Genomic DNA, 6,749 nt, shown 5'->3' with positions numbered 1-6,749 from the left:
CAAGGGGCAGAGCCGCAGCTCATCTGGGGGACATGGGTAAAGGGGGTGGTTCCTGCCACTGCACACACCCCAGGAGACCATGGGAGATATATGCCCCCCAGATCTGCATATGGGATGAGAGCGATCTGCTGCTGTGGGCTGGGGCCAGGAGCACCACTGGCAACATTACCAATAATGTCAATTTTCCTTTTTTAAATCAGTGTCAATACGATATGGGACCGATGTATCATTGCACTTCTAGTGTGGGGGTATGTGTGGATGTGGGAGGGTGGGCAGGTAGGGGCCACCACCACCCAGATTGTCTAGAAAGGCAGTCCAGCTGCAGAGTTACCCTAGCTCCACTGTGCGCCCAGAGGCAGCAGGATGCACCATAGCTAGGCAGCACCTCACCCAGGTGGGACCAAAGGACCCACCACAGGCCGGGCAAAGCCCCACCGTGGGCTGGATCTGGCCCACAGACCATATTTTGCCCACCCCGAGCTTAAACCTACCATTTTTTTTCAAAGCGTCCTAAGATAAAAAACAGTTTGTCCAATTCACCTAATTTTTCCTTTAAAAAAAAACAAAACACACTAAGACATTTTGCCCAGGGCAGGAATTGCCAGTAATGAAATTTAAGCATGGAAATGAACTATTTGAAGGGAAGCAGAAACAGAGCTTATAAAGGAACTTATCCACCCTCATCATGGAATTGGCCTCTCATCCAATTCCAAAGACATAATCCCCTCCCCCTTTGAGTGCCACGTCACACAAAACAGACTCTACGGCAGGGAGATGGTGGGCAGAGGCCCAAATCATCAGGAAATGTTTCAGGATGGAGAGAAGAATCACTATTATTTGTACTGCAGCAGTTCCTAGAAGCCCCTAATTTGATTTAATTTTTTAGAAAGGATATCAGCATTAACTTCTGCAATGATATCATTGTTCCTTTTTATATTATTTTATTCTTCTCTTTCCTCATCACTAACAGAGTCTACATTCTTTTAAAACCTTCTCCTTTTCTTAAAACGTAGGAAGGACATTAATCACTTTGGCAGATCTTTAGTCCAGAAGGTAGAGACTCCCCCTGAGGCCCACAACACAACACAGCTCCTACACCAGTTAAAGGGAGTTGTGGGTCTACATCAAGGGTAGGATGGCTCACTTAAGGAGGCCATTCTGTTTCCTTTGCGGCTTCCTTTTGCATTTGTGGATGCGATTCATCTTGGCCTGAAGGTTTGTCAACTCTCAACAGGTCTAATTACTGTGCATCTGCTTCAGTACACCAATAAAGTCTTTTAGCATTCCAGTTTCCCTCCCAGGATACTATTTTTCATTCAAGAGAACATTTCTCTCCGCTTTCTTTGTGAAGACGAAATAAAAGAAACCATGTGAGCCCACGAAGATGCCAAACTCATCTGTCTACTAGCACTTCATTCCCAGGTCTCAATGGTTCTGACATCTCTTCTCTGACTCCAAAATGAGAGGTAGCTGCTACTGGATGCAGAAGCACAGGCCCAACAACCTGCATCTGATGCAGCATGCTTCTCTCTCATTAGCTGACTGCCCCCTGTCAAGGTCTTAAATCCTCTGCACATTTCTCTGCTGTAGAGAATCCAGCTATGCCTACTGTCACCAGGCAGGAATAAAGGTACTGGAAAGATATTTTCTAATAAACAGCAAGGGAACAAGGAAGAGGAGGGAAAGAAAGGACTGGGATGAAGCAGAGATGGAGGCACCAGGCTGCAGTGGTTAGAGACTAATACCATTTCCCTGCAGTTCCTTTCAAAATAATTTATTTGTAAGACAAGCTGCATAATACTGCTAAAGTATGAGGATAAAAATCTACCAAAGGCAGATACTGTGTAATACCAGACATTAGCCAAAAGAGAAGGAATTATCATTCATTTGCAGTTTTACCCCTCGGTAAACTCATCTCTGTGCACCTGCCGAGTCCTATATTTGTTTCAAACTAAGCGTTCAGCTCTTTATACTCTTAGGGCTACACTAAAGGGGTATCAAGATGGATTCTATAATTTACTAGATCCTCATATAATTAATTTTTCAACTTACAAAATATATGCATACAAAAAAGCACCTCAGAGATCAAAGTACCCTTGGCAAGAATTAAAAATACAAGTCATGTCAAAGAAATCTGAACTCCAAAAGCACAAACATAACCTGCAAACAATGGGATAGAATTGGTGAAACTGAGGGCAGAGTTTAGCTGAGCGAATCTTGATGGCAGGACAAGGAAAAGTAACTCAGGTTAGCTCTCAGAACTCATGCTGAGTTTTGTATCACCAGTAGTTAGAAAAAACAACTTTTTCCATATCAGCTCCATGCAGAAGTAATCAGACCCAAAATAAACATGAATCCCTGCAATGCCTTTTTGCGTAGTCACTTTTCCAAGAAGATCTGTGCTTTGAAATATTTCCCATTCTCTGCAGCCAAATGTTTACATAAATAAGCAATACCCAGAATGTGTAGTATATAAAGAATACCCGTCTTAAAACTGCTCTAGCAAACGCTTATTGTTCATTAGGTCCACTTCCAGCCTAGAGGCTCAAAGCTGGAGGACACGAAGGTGTATTTTCAGAGCAATTTTTATTTAAGTGCTTTCACAAGAAACACCCATCCACCGTATAAAGGTCTTCTAAAAGCATAGCCATGTATTTGATGCCACAAGGTAACCCCTTAATGAAAGCATACATTAGGTATCCCATCCTGAGCAACCCATATTAGATGGCTGTCTGTCACAGAACTAGCTAAGCAGTTTTGGCTGCAACAATTCATATTCTAGGTCCCTGGTTCAATGGCCACTATCAGCACAGGTGGTAGTCATCACACTTTCAGAGACAGGGACTAAACTATTTGGAAAATATGGTCCTGACCATTAGTATTCACCCTTCCAAAAATTATATATCCAGACCAGAGGAAGGAGTACAAATGCATGTACCCTATCCACCCAGGGATGCCCTCTATACCAACTTTTGGAGCAAAATAGATATTCCCTCCTTGCTACATATCCAACTCTGTATTTACTTCCTGAGCATTTAGCATCCAAGGGATCTATCTTAACTGCTACACTGACTTTTAGAGAGACCTCTTTCTCCCATTTACATTTTCATCCCCTTCTTTCCCCCATATTTTAGGTGTCTCAACAGCTGCTTTCTCTCTTAATTGCATGGAGCACTTCCTCAAATAACCACAATGTTCTTTTTTTTTTTTTTATTACTTCCTGAAACACCAGGCTTTTAGTAAAAAAAGAAACATGCAATTATTTTGCTATAATCACCTTTCATTTTGCCTGGAGACTGTATCTTGATGCACTAGGAACATTTGTGTGTACCAATAACTCAGAATTATGAAAGCAGGAAAATTTAATTCCTGATAGGGCTATACAATTCAGAGGTGAAAAAGTAGGGACAAAGCCAGTCCTCCAAATTTGAGCCTGGACAATTAAGCCAACAATCTCCTCCCATACAAGGAGCTATAGAAATGCAGCAATGAAGCCATTGAACAAACAAGATGAATTAAGATATTGATTATACCCTATGAGACATCTAATGGCATGGGACGGATTCACATTCAGAATTAGAAAACAAACACAAAACAAAAGCAAAAATACAGCGTCTCAGAAAAAATTCGTAAATCGTTAGAGCAGTAATGAAGCAAGCCAACTTGGGAAGTTGTGAAAATCTCCTTCACTAAAGGTTTTCAAGAAGAGACATCTGTCTGGGATGGTTTAAGAACAGTTAAACTGAACCTGTCCAAGAATTTGGACTAGATGAACCTTGAATTCCCTTTGTAATGCTATGGTCATTATTACTCTATTCCATTAAGCGGCAGATTTTCCAAAGTGCCCCTCAGCTGGGGCCACAATTACAAAAGAGTTCACTCAATACCTATAGAAGTAGTGAAATTACAAGAGAGTTCAACCTAAGATCTACCCATAAGCATTGCAACAGGAGCTAGGCTCTCTTGAAGGTCCAGCTCTAGTTGCAGTACTGGTGGCTTTAAAAATCTGTTGCTGGGCTCTTGAAGAATTCAGGTTTCTGTACTTTTCCTCCTTCTTATGCACCTCTTTCTATTTTATTGCAGTGATTGGACCCTACTTCTTATTACCCACTCACTTTAGTTTTGGTCTATCCATAGGAGAACTCTCACAGTTGTTTCACTTCTAGTCTCATATCCTCAACCATATTCTTTGAATTTTTCTCCCTGCTTTGTCTGTTCATACATCTAATGAAGGGGAAAGTGAGCCTACACAAGCTGAACCAGCCATAACTTGATATTTTTCTCCTCCTCTAATGTTCTGTATGATGCTCAATGTCTGGTAACTAAGATTCCCCATTATCACCCTGGCCTTTTTACATGTTTTAAGAAAGTTCATTCTCAACTAGGTGATGCAATGAGCTATACAGCAGCCTGAAGAGAAGTGTCATTCCAGTGACAGACTGGCAATGTAGGCATGTCTTGATACTGTGAAAATGTACACAATAAGAATCTTCCCTATTCTTACACAAGTTTTTGGTCCTGCAATATTAACTAAGGCTGCTATTAAAGATTTAGCACAACCTGTCCTTTTGCATCTAGTGGCAGTGTATTGAGATGCTAGAGAAGCAAAGCAAAAATAAAGCAGCTGCACTAACGGCACCCTGACTTCCTGTGAATTTTAAAGTATCTCCTGACACTGAGCTTACCATGTAACAGAACATGGAGCTATTCCTATTTAAAAAATTCTCACTAATCCATCAAAATGTCTATGCCAAGAGAAAAGGGGTTGGAAAAGGTGCAGGTACTTATAAAGGCCAATCAGATGCATGAGGAAGTTTAAATAGGAAATATTTTCCCAATCTTACCTCAATTTAGGTGAATAATATAGCTGTTGGCTAAAAAAAAAAGACAGTGAAAAAGTGCAAGTGGGACATTCTAGTTGCTATATACTCCTTATTTCTGCAGCCTGTGACAAAGGTTTGTGACCTGTAGGTAAGGAAGTCATGACACCACTGACTGCCAAGACCAAAATAAAAACAGGCATATGGTATAAGTTAACCCATATACGGGCTGGACAGAACTTCAGCCCCTGATGGAGGGAAAGCATAAGTTATTCCATAAGAGGCATATATGAGAGTGGGCATTGCATTTCTATTTCTCATCCTAAGGTGGGTTGCATTGTGCCTAAAGAGAATAAGCAGCCCCATACTTACTGTCTCATAGAAAACTCATGAGTAAATTATAGGACAAGGGTAAATCAGCTGAAAACTCTGGGTATAAAGTACCCTTGGATTCTTTGGCAGGATGCAAAATACTGACCCCGTTACACCTGACTGTGCATATGAGATACAACAAAGGACAGAGTGGGGGGACACACATTGAAACTTTCCTATAATATAATGGACTAGGAGACAGCATTACAATTTAGAAGGAAAATACGAAGAATTTAATTCTGCTAAATGGAAACGGTCTTTCCTAAAACTAGGACAGATGATGATGTTAGTGATAGGCAAGCAGACTGATAAGGCATCGGGGTGGGAGAGTCAGCACCTGCAGTTTCAGCTTGCTATAGTGGGAGGAAAGCCCATGTCTCTCAAACTAATGCACTACACAAAGCCCAAAATTATTCCATGGGAGACACTGAAAATCTTCCAGATATCAATTTAGCATGCACAATTTTTTTCCTCAAAGCTAGCACAGTTGCTAGGAAAATAATGGTTAAAATCTACAAGTTAGCAAACTGAATTAACAGAATTGACAGAGCAATTATGGATAGAAAAAGTATCTGGAAATATGGGCCCTATTCTTTAAGTTTTGTGATAGAGAATGGTAACTGGGGTAAACAATCTCTGTTTCAGACGTGCATATATAATCAGTATACAACTCATACACATTCAGCAAGACAGATTCATCCCCACCACAACTGCTCTGAAGCATCACACAAACCACACAGGGTTCAATGCAACTCTGTATGGTTTACACCTTACCACAGACATGTAGTATAATTTTTTTTTCTGTCAACAAATGTGCACTTTTCATTCTTAATCTTCCTAAAAATTATCACAGCAGATTAAAACTTCCTTCCTGAGTTTACTCAAGGGAGGCATGTTCTGGCCAATGCATCCTCTTGAGCTGTGGATGTGACAGCAAGAGGACACAAAGACTGCACTCGTGCTTCCACCATCTGTGTGTGGTAAAAGGTGGCAAGACTGAATACTTCCCACACCAAGATATTCAATAGAGGGCTGTTGCTTAAATCAGGAAGGCACCATAATTCCCACTTAACAGCCACAAACCACGTATGTATCTAAATAGGATTTAAACAGGTGTTAAAGTAAGTGTTGAATGCAGAGGATGCCAAGTGACAAATGGAAGCGATGGTTGTGAATCCAAAAAGCAATGAGCGCTAATTTTTTCTCACCTTTGTAGTAACTATGAGATGTTGTGTAATTTTAAAATGTTTTTAGAATACTTAAAAAAGAGACTGCATCACTTAACTGAGAGAGGCTGAGTAAGGCAGTCTGATGGCTAGAGGGCCAATCTGGGGCTTAAACTCAGACAGCTGCCTGGAAGAAGTCCCAGTAAGACTGGTCTCTCAATTAAGCATCTTCCAATTAAGTGGATGATATGGTATAGACATAGGAATAAGAAAGAACAGCATTTTATTTCAACTGGAGCAATTTTTGGAGCTCTCTGAAGCATGGATGTACCACTTTCAACCCTGTGAAAATCTACCCAAATTTGGTTATGTTATGAACCATTTGGGAGAC

The 6,749-nt window shown here is 40.8% G+C and overlaps 1 protein-coding gene across 5 annotated transcripts in view; it reads right to left on the bottom strand.

The window, feature by feature from the left end:
- The window catches only part of PLCB1 (phospholipase C beta 1), a 948,624-nt gene that overhangs the window by 750,607 nt on the left and 191,268 nt on the right, over positions 1-6,749 (bottom strand). Inside the window, exon 1 of one of the 5 annotated variants that reach the window (XM_019516219.1) lies at positions 4,845-4,927. The exons of the other annotated variants lie outside the window; for them this stretch is intronic. The gene's annotated coding sequence lies outside the window, so the exon portion shown is untranslated. Of the gene's footprint in view, positions 1-4,844; positions 4,928-6,749 lie in introns of those variants that run through there. 5 annotated transcript variants of the gene reach the window in all.

The sequence above is a fragment of the Gavialis gangeticus genome, unplaced genomic scaffold, assembly GCF_001723915.1.
Source record: "Gavialis gangeticus isolate Ggan-Ray unplaced genomic scaffold, GavGan_comp1, whole genome shotgun sequence".
Lineage (NCBI taxonomy): Eukaryota > Metazoa > Chordata > Crocodylia > Gavialidae > Gavialis > Gavialis gangeticus.
Note: the sequence above shows the minus strand (reverse complement) of the source record. Positions and strands in the feature narration are given on the sequence as shown.